Source organism: Copadichromis virginalis, linkage group LG3 (assembly GCF_057382275.1).
Source record: "Copadichromis virginalis isolate Kocher_CV1m ecotype Utaka linkage group LG3, C_Virginalis_male_GT1.1, whole genome shotgun sequence".
Taxonomy (NCBI): Eukaryota; Metazoa; Chordata; class Actinopteri; order Cichliformes; family Cichlidae; genus Copadichromis; species Copadichromis virginalis.
In genome coordinates this window covers 23,470,107-23,486,452 of record NC_140620.1, presented here as the reverse complement: position 1 = coordinate 23,486,452, position 16,346 = coordinate 23,470,107, and the positions used below count along the sequence as shown (strand labels likewise).

At 37.5% G+C, this 16,346-nt stretch overlaps 1 pseudogene; it reads left to right on the top strand.

Annotated features, from left to right (window-relative positions):
* The first annotated feature begins 699 nt into the window (after nt 1-699).
* On the top strand, nt 700-15,042 carry LOC146713513 (low affinity immunoglobulin gamma Fc region receptor II-like; annotated as a pseudogene).
* The last annotated feature ends 1,304 nt before the right edge of the window (nt 15,043-16,346 follow it).

The following is a 16,346-nucleotide window of genomic DNA, read 5'->3' as shown; positions in this document are numbered from 1 at the left end:
TTGACTTTAGGCTGTATTGCTGTCAGCAGGAGTCAGTACCATATTTTTTGGTCTATAAGGCACACTGAAAATATTTACATTTTCTCAAAAATCGACAGTGCGCCTTATAATCTGGTGGTTTTTGTCTGCTTCCACTTGTCTTTGCACTAGGATGATGTCGGAGTAAATGTGCAGTCATATTCGTTGTGTTCCCATTAGTGCTGTCAGCGTTAATCTCATTGAAATGACGTTAAGTTGGTAACCAACTTTTTGTCACTGCTTATCATTATTGCAGATGTTAGGGTTAGTAAATCTAATTATTCTTATCCTTATTCGTATTCTTCTTCTTATTATTATTATTATTATTACTTCAAATTTGGTGATGGCATTTCTACTACTCAAATCTTAAGTTGCTTATTTGTTTTAGTACAATTAAATGTATGTTAGTATGCTAATACATAAAGGTATAAAGTAAACATCATTAAAAAATAAATGCATATTAAATGATTAAAAGTATTGAACGCAGCATTATTCTGTCTTTGTTGCCTCTTTGATAGTGAAGTGAAACACTGCTGGTAACTTGAAGGCAACAACTTCTTTGAAAGTTCTTTTTAAAGGTTTAGCATTGCTTTAAGTGCAGAAAGAAGCCACACAGGAAAACGCCCCTGCTCATTGCTTTTTACATTTGTCACGTGCCGACACAGTCAGCAGCACGGCATCATGGAGGTCAGAGCTATGTGCATCAAATTATGTAAGTACCACGTCTATTTCCACATAAAAACTAAACTTCAGTAGTTATGAGATGCTATGATACCTTTGCCAGCAGCTGTGGGAGCCAACAAGAGTTTTTTTGTAATCTCTAACTATTTTTTTTGTCTCTTCAGTGATCCTGCTGTGTACACATTACCAGGAAGTTGGTGTGTATCATGCATTTGGTTGTTGATATGAATGATGTTTACTCTTTTTCTGCTTCGGGGAGCAGACAATGTATGAAAAGTATGGAAAGAATATGTTCTGTTTCTAGTGAACCTGCACATTTGGTACATGTAATCAGTCGGAGTCATGAGTCACTTCATCAGTTAATTTGCTTTCATTTACTCAAGTGTTATTTTTTTCATTGTTTAACCACAGCAGTTTTGGTACAAGTCTAAACTGTACCTTTCTTTTTTTTCTTTTTCACAGATGCAGTTTCTCTTCGTATCGCTCCAAACAGATTGCAGTTCTTTGAATATGAATCAGTGATATTTTACTGTGAGGATGTTTATTGGGAAGTTGTGCATAATTCCAAAGGGAAAATAAACTCATGCAGTCACAACGACCAGGGAAAAGCAGGATCATTGTGCATAATAAAAAGTGTGTATCCAGATGAGAGTGGAGCGCTGGTGTGAGACTAAAGGAGCAAACAGAAGCGACAGCATCAACATTACTGTTACTGGTAAGTTTGCACTGGGACAACATTTTGTTTCAAACTTAGTTTAAATAAATTTCACAGCAACTAAATCTCAGATTCTTGTCATTCAGCTGGATCTGTGGTCCTGGAGAGTCCTGCTGTTCCTGTGATGCAGGGTGAAGCTGTGACTCTTCGCTGCAAAAACAAAACTGCTTCCTCCAACTTCACCTCTAATTTTTATAAAGATGGATCTCATGTTCACAGCAGCTCCACAGGAGACATGATAATCCACAGAGTTTCAAAGTCAGATGAGGGACTTTACACATGCAACATCTCAGGAGGTGGACAGTCACTGGAGAGCTGGCTCAGTGTCACAGGTAAGACCCTGAAGAGGTCATATCTTTTTTTCTTTCTTTTTTAATGGCAGTACTATTACAACTGTATCACTTTGTAATTCTGAGCTAAGTCATGTGCCAGGAGGAACCGTGTATGGTATCTTTTGTGTTACATTTTAATATAAGGTTGGTGCAGACGTGTGATGTAATTGAAATGTAGACACATTTTCAATCATTGATTTTTAAGCAAAGCCGTTGAATCTATTCGTGTTTTAGAAATATTAGGAAATATAAAAAATAAATATTATGAAATGTGCAAAATATACCTTCCGATAATCAAATGTAAAGTAAGGTTTTTTGGAGTTTTTTTAAGTTTTGAATGCATATATGTCAAATTTTAAACAGTGTTGCAGTATAAAGAAGTATAAATGAAAATTTAGGGTTGTTTATGTTCCCCTTACAATTTTAACTCTTTAACATTCAACAACTCATTCAGAAAGTCTCAACGAGACGTCATGTGCCACATCTTGGATCATTGCCACTATTTCATTGAGTGCTCTGTTGTTGTTGGTGGGACTGCATCACTTTGGTAAATGTCGCCAGGGCGGAGGTAAAAAAAAAAAGAAAAAGAAAAACATTTCACATAATTTTGTGTTCATGGGTTTTGGTTTGCTACAAGCAATGCAGTTCTGTTCATTCAGAAGTATATTATTTTAAGCACTAGAAAGACGGAATCACTGCAGTGTAACAATTGTTACATAGAAAATGTGCTAATTTAAAGTTTATTCAAAAAAAAAGTTGTTGTTTTTTTTTTTTGTTGTTTATTTTTTTGTTTTTTTCATGTGAACCTGTCTGGTTATTAGCTTGCCAAGTTAATGTCATGGTCAGTGTGTAGTCAGGCAGGATGGTGGACCCAAATGCAGGACTCGTTGAGGCTGAAACTTAAACTCAAATCCACTGCTTTATTGCAGGCAAACAGATGAAACAAGGTGACACAAAACTAAACTGGAAAATGATAACAGTTACACTCTCGGGGAAACACGGGTACCACACAGCATGGGGAAGAACCAACGTTAACGATACGACGACGAGCACTGACTGACAAAGTACTGAAATACACCGGCAGGAACAAACAAGAGGAGATGGGGAACAGGTGGAAACATGGCTGGAACTAATTAACCTTCAAAGTAAAACAGGAAACATACACTGACAAAACAGATACCCGATAACCAACACCTATGAACAAACAAAGACATAAAGAAATCAAAGATTAATAATACAAAACAGAAAACGCTGGGTCACCGACCCAGGATGTGACAGTTAAATTTAGATTTTTTTTGCATTCAAGTCTGTGAGTTTTTGGTTTTGTGGCACAAAGATAACGGTGTACAGAAAAAGTTGAACACACACGGACAGAAATGTTGAGAGCGCAAGCAACACATTGCGAGCAAGCACAAATGCAAAAACTGAGCGAGAGGGGCAGCTATGTGTGTGTGTATATGGATAATAGCAAAAACTGAAATACAGGTTTTGCACGCGGCAATGAATTTTGTTCACTCAAATTTAGCTCAAAGTAAATTTCTCCTCAAAATGCAACAATTGCTCCTGCAAAACATTTTTACATGCCCTCAAATTTTTTTTACGTGCACTCAGAATAGTGGCACAAAAATAACGCCATACATAGCTGTGGTTAGCATAACTTAAACACAGTGAAGCTGGAGGATGAATGCTAACTTTTTTCCACTCAATAAAAGTTTATGTGAGGGTTCCCAATAGTTAGGGACAAATGCAATCACATGGCAGGATGCTGTAAACAGACCAAACTTCACACAGGAGAACAACTGAGATAATCCATCCACAATGTTAGATTAGTCATTAACATACTGCTGCATGGGCTAGGCCGTAGTTACATCGTAAGGTTTAAAAACTAACCATTAAGAATGAACAGTTGTAAAAAAAAAAAGTGAGAGAGGTCGACAGTGATCACTGACTGTTTATAGGGGCTTGTTCTGATTAAATAGAACAAGATACAAAGCATTAAAACATGTTAAAAACACAGCCTTAATAAACAGAGTATTTTGAAGCAGAGTAATAAAACCTCTGTAACTCTGTACAAACAAACTAGACCGTCTGGGCAATGAATTACCAAAATGTTTTCTGTAATTTTACACATTTATTTCTTACAATTAAGTCCAAAGAGTCGTGCTGATCAATTTCTTTCTTTGTCACAGCAAAAAAGAAAAAACACTTAAATATATCTATCTATATATATATTTCTTTACACTGGAAAAATGCACCATCACACTCTTTAAATTTTGTGCAATAAAAAATGAAAGCAATATCCATATCACTACTATAGACTGCTCCACCATTTCCTTCTCAAAAAGATAAACTGAAATGAGCTGACTGTAGCAGAAGTCCACAAGAAGAAAAAAGCATGTTTTATTTGGTGGATTTTTTTTCTTTCTTGCTGTCTGCCCTGTTATCTGTGCAAATGATAACATAAGTGTAATTGCAATGTGATTACTGAATTTAGTTTTGTGTGCATATCTACAAATTGTTATATCTAGTGAATTTTAAGATACACCTGGTTGCCAGGGTAACATGGCTATATGTGCATGTATGTTTCAAATGCTAACAAATGCTTCTGTCTGTTATTTAGACATTAAACTGAAACCACCTTGTTCCATCAGCCGTGTCTCTTTTGCCTGTGCATAAATGCATATGCTCACTGTGGTCATGCTATTCTGAAAGGCCCTGCTCTTTTGTTTCCAAAACAATAGCCCCAGGTTTGTGGTCAGCAGTGAAACAAACCTGCAAAGTTTGATACTGAGCTTGTCTTTAACTGAAATGTGGTCTAGTACCCGGGACAAATAAGTGGTGTCCTGTTTCGTGCTGCTGCTCTGTAAAGCCAAAGATAATGATCTGACTTTCTACTTTGGTTTGATTAAACTGTGTAAAGTAGAAGTCAGGAGCTGAGTGAGTGTTAATGATGCTTCTTTAGTAACAAAAAGATAATTTTATTTAGTTATTGGGTTGTGCTGTCACTAAGTTAGAATCATGGCATAGGATACAACATACTGTGTTTTCTGTAAAATAAGAAACAATAAATTCTCAAAACGTCAGAGCAGGGTTATAATGATGAATGGAGCCTTTGCAGTGGATTTAAATGTAAATGTAAATCACACTTGGGAAAGTTCCAAGCATACTTTTAATAATAATGAGAAGAAGAAGAAGAAAAAGAATGAAAGGATGAAGAATTTCACATTGAAGTGCATGCTGAAAATGAGTGGAAAGCAGCCAGTGTTTAGAGAGAAACTGTGAAAGACCTTCAAAAAGCCTGGAGAACTATTGGTCAAGACCATTTTCAAAAAATACAAAAAAATCTGGAATTTTGTAAGAAGAGTATGAAGAAAATAAGTGTGGCTCCAGACCTTTGCACAGTACTAATTTAGTGGACACTAGAAGAATTGCTGTCTATGGCACTTTTCACTGGCTCCTCATCGGAAGGAGCCAGTTGAGGTGGTTGGGACATCTGACAAGGATGCCTCCTGGGCGCGTCTTGGGTGAGGTGTTCCAGTGTTCTGGGAATCCGTCCTACCTGACAAACCATTCTACCACTGTTTATGGAGAACAAAAATCAAAACGCAATTTTAAAATAAAGTTAAGTGGCAAACCATCCTACCTATTTAAATTTATGCTGGGATTATTGTGTCACAGCAGAAATGTGCATAAAGTACTTACGGTTGGATGTTTTGCCACTAGAACACAGAAAACACACCATGAAACTGATTTGACAGTGATTTAGATGTTGACTGAAAAAGCAACAACAAAAAATGATGACCTTACCTGAGTGCTGAGCTGAGGGAATCTAGTAAGTTTAGTAATAGTAGTAAGATAGAGTAGTAGTAAGTCTTTATCTCATCTTAATAACTTACTGTTTCAACCCAATGGAGCACTTTGCTCTCAGGCTGCTGTCTTTCTTGTGGTTCATAGGATGTTTAAAATTACAGTACTATGGGAGGCAGAGCCTTTAGCTTTCAATCACCTCTTCTGTGGAACCAGCTTTGGGAGACAGACACGCTCTATACTTTTTTAAAGATTAGGCTTCTTTTTTGACAATGCCCACCCGTGCCCTCTGCCTCTCACCAAGGGCAAAGGGCTGGTCCCTTGCCCTTGCCTGGTCTCTAACAGGAGATCAGTTTACCATTGGAGACCCTGCCAAGGGGGAAAAGGCCCCAAACAACATAGCCACTGGGATTCTGGGACACCATGATAACGTAGTGATTCGGGAAAAAAACTCTGGTAAACACTGTGGATAATGCAAATAGATAACAATTTCCTTGAAAACTATTTTTAAATGTTTTGCATCACTTTATCTCCTGATAGAAGCCACACAGGAAACACCCAGCAGCAAGACATCATGGAGGTGACAGCTCTGTGCATCAGATGATGGAAGTACTTTTTCCATTTCGAAATTACATTTGTCAATTACAAAAAAGTATAACACATTTTATCAATATATTGAGGTTTGAAATTAAATGTGTTTGTTTGCTTTAATTCTGTTCTTATATATATATATATATATATATATATATATATATATATATATATATTGGGGCGGTCATGGCTCAAGAGTTGGGAGTTCGCCTTGTAATCAGAAGGTTGCCGGCTTCAAGCCCCGGCTCGGACAGTCTCGGTTGTTGTGTGCTTAGGCAAGACACTTCACCTACCGCCTACTGGTGTTGGCCAGAAGGGCCGATGGCGCGATATGGCAGCCTCGCTTCTGTCAATCTGCCCCAGGGCAGCTGTGGCTACAACTGTAGCTTGCCTCCACCAGTGTGTGAATGGGTGGATGACTGGATGTGTAAAGCCCTTTGGGGTCCCTAGGGGACTGGTAAAAGCACTATACAGGGAGTGCAGAATTATTAGGCAAATGAGTATTTTGTCCACATCATCCTCTTCATGCATGTTGTCTTACTCCAAGCTGTATAGGCTCGAAAGCCTACTACCAATTAAGCATATTAGGTGATGTGCATCTCTGTAATGAGAAGGGGTGTGGTCTAATGACATCAACACCCTATATCAGGTGTGCATAATTATTAGGCAACGTCCTTTCCTTTGGCAAAATGGGTCAAAAGAAGGACTTGACGGGCTCAGAAAAGTCAAAAATAGTGAGATATCTTGCAGAGGGATGCAGCAGTCTCAAAATTGCAAAGCTTCTGAAGCGTGATCATCGAACAATCAAGCGTTTCATTCAAAATAGTCAACAGGGTCGCAAGAAGCGTGTGGAAAAACCAAGGTGCAAAATAACTGCCCATGAACTGAGAAAAGTCAAACGTGCAGCTGCCAAGATGCCACTTGCCACCAGTTTGGCCATATTTCAGAGCTGCAACATCACTGGAGTGCCCAAAAGCACAAGGTGTGCAATACTCAGAGACATGGCCAAGGTAAGAAAGGCTGAAAGACGACCACCACTGAACAAGACACACAAGCTGAAACGTCAAGACTGGGCCAAGAAATATCTCAAGACTGGTTTTTCTAAGGTTTTATGGACTGATGAAATGAGAGTGAGTCTTGATGGGCCAGATGGATGGGCCCGTGGCTGGATTGGTAAAGGGCAGAGAGCTCCAGTCCGACTCAGACGCCAGCAAGGTGGAGGTGGAGTACTGGTTTGGGCTGGTATCATCAAAGATGAGCTTGTGGGGCCTTTTCGGGTTGAGGATGGAGTCAAGCTCAACTCCCAGTCCTACTGCCAGTTTCTGGAAGACACCTTCTTCAAGCAGTGGTACAGGAAGAAGTCTGCATCCTTCAAGAAAAACATGATTTTCATGCAGGACAATGCTCCATCACACGTGTCCAAGTACTCCACAGCGTGGCTGACAAGAAAGGGTATAAAAGAAGAAAAACTAATGACATGGCCTCCTTGTTCACCTGATCTGAACCCCATTGAGAACCTGTGGTCCATCATCAAATGTGAGATTTACAAGGAGGGAAAACAGTACACCTCTCTGAACAGTGTCTGGGAGGCTGTGGTTGCTGCTGCACGCAATGTTGATGGTGAACAGATCAAAACACTGACAGAATCCATGGATGGCAGGCTTTTGAGTGTCCTTGCAAAGAAAGGTGGCTGTATTGGTCGCTGATTTGTTTTTGTTTTGTTTTTGAATGTCAGAAATGTAGATTTGTGAATGTGGAGATGTTATATTGGTTTCACTGGTAAAAATAAATAATTGAAATGGGTATATATTTGTTTTTTGTTAAGTTGCCTAATAATTATGCACAGTAATAGTCACCTGCACACACAGATATCCCCCTAAAATAGCTAAAACTAAAAACAAACTAAAAACTACTTCCAAAAACATTCAGCTTTGATATTAATGAGTTTTTTGGGTTCATTGAGAACATGGTTGTTGTTCAATAATAAAATCATTCCTCAAAAATACAACTTGCCTAATAATTCTGCACTCCCTGTACAAATACAGGACATTTACCATATATATATATATATATATATATATATATATATATATATATATATATATATATATATATATATATATATATATATATATATATATATATGTGTATATATATATATATATATATATATATATATGTATATATATGTATATGTATACTATGGCATGCCCTTTAGGAAAATATTATATATATATTCCAACCAAAGTCTGAATATAGAATGAAACTTGAATATATAGAATGAAGCTTGAATATATAGAATGAAACTTGAATATATAGGATGAAACTTGAATATATAGAATGATCTTTTGAATATATAGAATGAAACTTGAATATATAGGATGAAACTTGAATATATAGGATGAAACTTGAATATATAGAATGAAGCTTGAATATATAAAATGATCTTTTGAATATATAGAATGAAGCTTGAATATATAAAATGATCTTTTGAATATATAGAATGAAGCTTGAATATATATATATATATATATGTACATATGTGTGTATATATATATATATATGTACATATGTGTGTATATATATATATATATGTACATATGTGTGTATATATATATGTACATATGTGTGTATATATATATATATATATATATATATATATATATATATATATATATATATGTATGTATATATATATATATATATGTGTATATATATGTATGTATGTATATATGTATATATGTATATATATATATGTATGTATATATGTATATATGTATATATGTATGTATATATGTATATATATATGTATGTATGTATATATGTATATATATATATGTATGTATGTATATATGTATATATGTATATATATATATGTATGTATGTATATATGTATATATGTATATATGTGTATATGTGTATATATGTATATATGTATACATATATATGTATATATATATGTATGTATATATATATATAGATTTATATATGTATTTATATATATATATATATATATATATATATATATATATACATATATGGGTTTTTTGGGGGTTTTTTTAAGAACAGTTTGATCATAATATCTTTTTCGTGTATTACAAAATAACGCTAATGGATTGACCTACATTTTAATTACATTCAGAAAATGTAATTAAAATTACAATGTACTGTTAATTCCAGACCGTATAAGTTCATAATTACAAGGATGTGAAAATTGAAAAAATTAACCTTAATGCAACAGTAATTATTTTGTATAATGTCATAATACTGATGTAATACAATATTACTATAGTTCATTTTGCTATATCTGTCCTTAAAAACATGTTTTTAAAGTCCAACTATTCCATATGAGCATGTAAAATGTTAGCTAAGGGGCTTGTTTGCAATGAAACTAAATAAATTCAAAGGAAAAGTAGGATTATATAGCAAAACTAACAATTGCACCATTACAAATGCTTACAGACGATGGTGGAGTGCACTAGTGTGACAATGAAGAAAGGACGAGAAGCAACATTATCAGTTTCATTGTCACCAGTACATCTGCAGAAAGAAAACAATATTCTGAGATACATTTTAGATGTATTTAATATCAAATAAATATCAAATTCATGTCGTATAACTGATCACACCCAGCATACCTGCAGTACTGCTGCTTGTCTATTAAGAGGCTCTGTGGTTGGTTTGTAAACATACATGACCTCTGACTTATTTTCCACTGAAATATCACATGGAAGCCAGATTTGATTTGTAGGGCTCTCTACCGCTGTTTCCAGCTTGAGTTTAAAACTGGCATCTTTATTGGGATTTGCAAAAACTTGATCTCAACATGTGGGGGAACTGTTTGATTAAAGAAGGAAAGTATAAGAATGATTAACTCATCAGTGCTGTAATGCAAGAATAAAAAGGTGAACTTTAATTTGCTACAAACAGTATTGAAAGCAGCTGTAGGCTGTCTTTGTGTCAGGTGACCTACCACAACAGCAGCTCTGCTTCTCTGAAAATGATAGTTGTTTCAAATATGCCACACAGAAGGAGTCTATTACTCAGTCTGCAGCAAGACATCATGGAGGTCAGAGAGCTCTGCATCAGACTGTGTGAGTACTTATACATTATACATTAAAACTAAACTGTAGTTTAGTGTAAGAGTTTGATAAAGTTAACAATGTTGTTAAAATGTACTGATGATTCATGTAGAGGAACATTTTGGTGAGACCTAAGAGATGTGACAATAAATACAATTTTTCACTAAAAGACTCAACAAGTTTTAAAAGTATTAAAATTACACAATTTTTTGTTGTTTTGTTTTATTCTTTTTTCTCTCATCAGTGATGACCGTCATCATCCTGCTGTGTGCACATGATTGGAAAGTTGGTGAATATCATAAGTTTGCTTTTTTATATAAACTTTATTTATCATTCTGTGTTCGGACCAGCCGACAGTTTCATTCAGTTCAAATTAGTTTAATTTACATAGCACCAAATTACATCATGTTTTCTTATGGCATTTGGATTGGACTTGTTATTATTATTGTTGAATGACAGCCAGCAGTTTGTTCACTCAACAATAAACTGAACCATTCTCTTTCTTCTTCTCAGATGCAGTTTCTCTTCGTATTGTTCCAAACAAATCCCAGTTTTTTGAATATGAGTCAGTTAGTTTTTACTGTGAGGAAAATTTTCATGGACATGTAGTATTTAATATCAGAGGGGAAGTAGAGTATTGCAGGAAAACTAGTGAGAAAACAACTGCAAAAACAACAGACTCAAAATGTACAATTAATCCTCTTTATGTAAGTGACAGTGGAGAATACTGGTGTGGGACAGCAGAAGGGAAGAGAAGCAACAAAATCAACATCACTGTCACTGGTATGCTTGAATGACGCCAGTAACATTTTGTCACAAACAAACACAAGTTTAACAATTTAAAAATTTAAGTCACTTGTCGTACAGCTGGTTTTGTGATCCTGGAGAGTCCTGCTGTTCCTGTGATGGAGGGAGAAGCTGTGACTTTGAGATGCAGAAACAAGTTAACTCTCTCAGACTTCATGGCTGATTTCTATAAATATGGAGTCCACATCAGGAACAACTCAACAGGAAGCATGACCATCCGCAAAGTTTCAAAATCGGATGAAGGACTTTATAAATGCAGCATTTTAGGAGTTGGAGAATCACCAGAGAGCTGGCTGCCTGTGACGGGTGAGACACTGAAGAAGTATTTTTTTGTTGTTGATGTTTATTTTGGTTTTCCTTTTTTTTTTTTAATTTCAAAAGTAGTAGTTTTCATTTCAAGTGTATTGATGCATGCCACCAGTCATCCAGGTAGGTAAATCCCAAAAGGTTGATTCAGAGTCTACTGCTTTGTCCAATTAAACACAGCATTTCACTGCAAAACAATTTACTGTTAATGTACTGTGGCAGTACATATGGAGAAAAAAAGTATTTGCAGATATATTGTACAACTATTCTAAATTACATTTAAATGTTAAATAATAATTCCATTAATACTTCCTTTAATAATCAGTATTTGATTTACTTTATAATTTATATTTCAATATACTCATGATTACAACACTCTCTGGAATCAGAGCAAAAGTTTGTTTTGTATATAAATGCATTTGTTTAGTTGTTCATTAGTTGTGTATTTTAACATGGTAGTCTACGGGGATGGATTAACTTTTGAAGAACAGCTTGAGTGGACATTAAAGGTTCTGCAATTTCTGTCAATTTTTCAGCCAGTCACTTGGAGATTTACCTCATCTTACGGACTATGCTAACCATCATGTTGATGGCTCTACTGCTGCTGCTGGTGGGACTTGTTCACTGTGGAACAACTGGTGGGACATTTACAACAACTAACTTATATTCACCCACATGTAAATATAATTGTTATGAGACAGGACACAGTGCAGACAATGATGATGAGTAGTACAAATAGAAAAAGACATCTACGTACTTCATTAATTAATTAATTTGAGACTTTTATTTTGGTTGGTTAGGTTTCTAGAAGCAGATGTATCATGAGCTGTGATAGTTTCAAGAAATGAAAACCTATATATATCTATATATATCTCTATATATATAGATATATATCTTAGGGGTGCAACAATACTCGTATCAATATTGAACCGTTCGATGCAGTGCTTTCGGTTCGGTACGCATATGTATCAAACAATACAAAATTTTTAATTTGTTTTATCAACTTTCCTTCTGACGCTGCTGTCTGTGTTGAGCGCTCAGTGGATCTGCGCTCGACGGTGCAGCTTAGGCGGAGTAGTCGAACGCAGATTCACTGAGCGCAGGGCAAGCTAGCGAGACAGAAGTTAAGCTCTCGTTGCAACATGGCAAATTGAACCTCCCCCACCCTCATTCATATATATATATATATATATATATATATATATATATATGTTCTTCCTCTACACCCCCCCCCCCCCCCCCAAATTTTTTGCACATGTCGAGGAGCGTGTCAGGCTACATTTCACTGTGTGTTATACTTGTATAACTATGCATGTGACAAATAAAGAACCTTGAACCTTGATCCTTCAGATCTGGCGTTTGCAACTATTTTGGTTTTCATGTGACGTATGACCCTGAAGGTAAGCGCCTCATGGACAAAAGTAAAACAGCATGTCTGATGTGCCACGCAATGCTCAATTACATTGGTGGCAACTAGTGCGTTAGCGCAGTTTGCTCGTTAATGTGTTGGCCATCCAGCCCCACGCACAGAGCGATCCGCAGTAGCTCGTTAACGGAGATTTGCCGTGTTGTGGCGTTAACATCATTTCAACGAGATTAACGCTGACAGCACTAGTGGGAACACAACGAATATGACTGCACATTTACTCCGACACCATCCTAGTGCAAAGACAAGTAAATGGTAAATGGCCTGTATTTATATAGCGCTTTACTAGTCCCTAAGGACCCCAAAGCGCTTTACATATCCAGTCATCCACCCATTCACACACACATTCACACACTGGTGATGGCAAGCTACATTGTAGCCACAGCCACCCTGGAGTGCACTGACAGAGGCGAGGCTGCCAGACACTGGCGCCACCAGGCCCTCTGACCACCACCAGTAGGCAACGGGTGAAGTGTCTTGCCCAAGGACACAACGACCGAGACTGTCCAAGCCGGGGCTCGAACCGGCAACCTTCCGATTACAAGGCGAACTCCCAACTCTTGAGCCACGATCGCCCAGACAAAAACAACAAGCACGCATGCTGCAAACTTTACCCGAGTCATTTAGACAGCCGTTAGCACATGCTTTTCCTTATGGGGACCTGATATGTTTAATATGCTGCTGAGAATATAGCCCAGAAGAAGCGGATAGTATAGCTTTTATTTTGGAAAGAGCCATTTCTCTGTAATAAACTCTCTTTTCCAAAGATGAGTGATTCCTCGATCAGATAGATTTATTTTTTTATCCCTTTGTTGTTTCAGCAACATTAAATTTAAAAACTGTACTTTTGAGTTAAAATATATACTTATAATTTTAATAAATGACAAATTAAAAAGGCATGAACATTTATTTTGTATCGAAAAAATATCGAACCGTGACACCAAAGTATCGAACCGAACCGAACCGTGAATTTTGTGTATCGTTGCACCCCTTATATATATATATATATATATATATATATATATATATATATATTTCTGTTGTCTTTTAAATAATAAAGACAAAACAATTTGATTGATAGTTTTATATTTTTAATAACAAACTGTATGCCGCATTATATCTCACAGAGATCCTCACATGCTTTGTATCAAAAAAGTGATTAATGATAACAATACAATAAAATATGTAATAATAAGATATGTATAGATGTTTTGTATGGAAAAATAATTCATAATGGTGTGTTTTGATTTTAAGTGAAAAACCTTTTTGACAGCAGTGGTGAGTATCTGTGTGTGAGTGTGCATGTGTGCTAACGCGTGTTATAAAATGCTTTTACCTATCTGGGGAAACAGGTGGGACAGGGGCAGGTACGCCCTCTCACGGCCAAAGTCCAGGCCATTTTGGATTTCCCAGTACCAACAACACGCCGTCAACATTTTCTGGGTGTGTGTGGCTACTACCGTGGGTTCTGCAAAAATTTTGCCACAGTGGTTACTCCCTTGACTGCATTGACAAGTCCGTCACACCTCTTTTTGTGGAACTCTGACTGTCAGGAAGCATTTGACTCAGCCAAAGCCCTGTTATGCAGTGCCCAGTGTTAGGTGCCCCTGATTTTACTCGCGCGTTCAAGTTAGAGGTGGATGCCAGTGCTTATGGTGCAGGTGCTGTACTTTTGCAGGAGGATGACCGGGGAATTGATCACCCAGTGTGCTACTTCTCGAAAAAGTTCAATAAGCATCAGATGAATTATAGCACAATTGAGAAGGAGACTTTAGCGTTACTTTTGGCCCTCCAACATTTTGAAGTGTACGTCAGTTCCAGCCCTGTACCAACTGTTGTTTATACTGACCACAATCCCCTGGTCTTCCTTTCTCGCATGTGAAATAACAACCAGCGCCTCATGCGATGGTCCTTGTTGCTCCAGGATTTTAACATTGACATTCATCATCTCCGAGGGGCTGATAATATTGTGGCCGATGCACTATCCCGAGTAGAGACCTAGATTCAGCATCTCTTAAAGGATGGAGATGCTTGATTTTAGATGGGGGGGTGTTATGACCCAGGTCATTGTTGCCGTGTGGTGCTGTTACTCGCCACACCATACGGGGGTTTGTACTCTGTGATGTTTGTGTTATGTAAGTTTCCAGGTGGAGGCTGACCATTGGTGGAAGAGGGAATGAGGCCAGCTACAAATTGGGACCTGACTGGGCCGTCAGCCTCTCCTACTACTTCCTGTTTCCAGTGAGCTGCGCGTTTGGGGCCCTTCGTGGAGTGTGACAGAGCTGGGCTGCAGCAAAAGCAGTTTAGAGAGTCGTATCTGGACATGGTAGCTGTAGGGGTGGGAAGCCGTTTCTTTTACAACCTTTTTCTCCTGTTTCGGGTAGGGAGACAGATTAGAGGTTTGTATTTTCTTTTGGGGTTGATTCACTATAGGTAAGTTAGTTCTGATTCATTTCCAGTGTGTTTTGTTTGTTGTTTTGGCCATGCCCACCCTGACGCTCACTACCTGTCAAGTTAATAAAACGACTAGTCATTGTAAAGCTGTGGCTGTGTGATTTACTTCTTTTTATTATTTTTCTTGTGTTGCACTCCAGCCCCCCAGGCCAGTGTGTAACATAATTACACACTGGCCTGGGGGGCTGTGTAATTAATTAAACTGATTTTTTTTGACAAAGCTTTTGTGACACCAGAAGGCAGTGAAGATGAGGGGGGCTGAAGGCAGCATGGACCGCTGGAAGACTTTAATTCATTTTATTTCCATTTGTTTAATCTGAAAAGGGAACATCACAAAGTGCACATCACTTGAGGTGGTGTGAGAGCAAGACTTTCCGATAGTGTCAGGTGCATTTTCACACATCAACCAGTCTGGACTGGTAAGACAGTTTGACCGTTTGTTTGAACCCTAGGATAAGACTCCTCCCCAAGCCATCATTACACCAAAAAAATAGAGGTGGTCCTACCCTTTAGAAAACGTATGAATAATAAACCAATTTCAATGAGGCAGGTTCTCACTTTGACCAGTGAGAGATCAGGGAAGGCCAGGTTTAACCTGATCTGTGTAACACAGCTGTTTGAGGGGTTATGCCCCCCCACCACCTCGACAGCTGTCCAACTCCCCCTCCACTCTTGAAGCCAGTGATCGGTGAGAGACCAGAACCCTCTCGTCTACCTGGATTTTAGCTAATGCCCAAGACTCTTGGCTGACAGTTGAGCTACCAAGCTGGGGCTCCTCCCTGAGGTGGTCCTACTCCTAACCATTACCAGTTAGATAGCCGGGGACAGTTTTGACACAGCCAATAAGGAACACAGCATAGTTTACAGCCTTCTGGTGAGGGGTTAGAGGTTTAGAATCAGGCAGAGGCTGAATTCGGAAGTCTTTGTCTGATAACCTTTCCACAATAACCACGTCGGATTCCGAGCTGATCAAAACAGACGCCAGTTTGCTGCTGTACTTATGTTACATCAAGGTACATCTAGCTACTCATCTTCTCATCTGTAGATCACTGGGTTTTATAGCACTTTTAATACGCTTTTAATACGCTTTCAAATGTATTTAGCCTTAAGTTTAAGAACAATTGTCG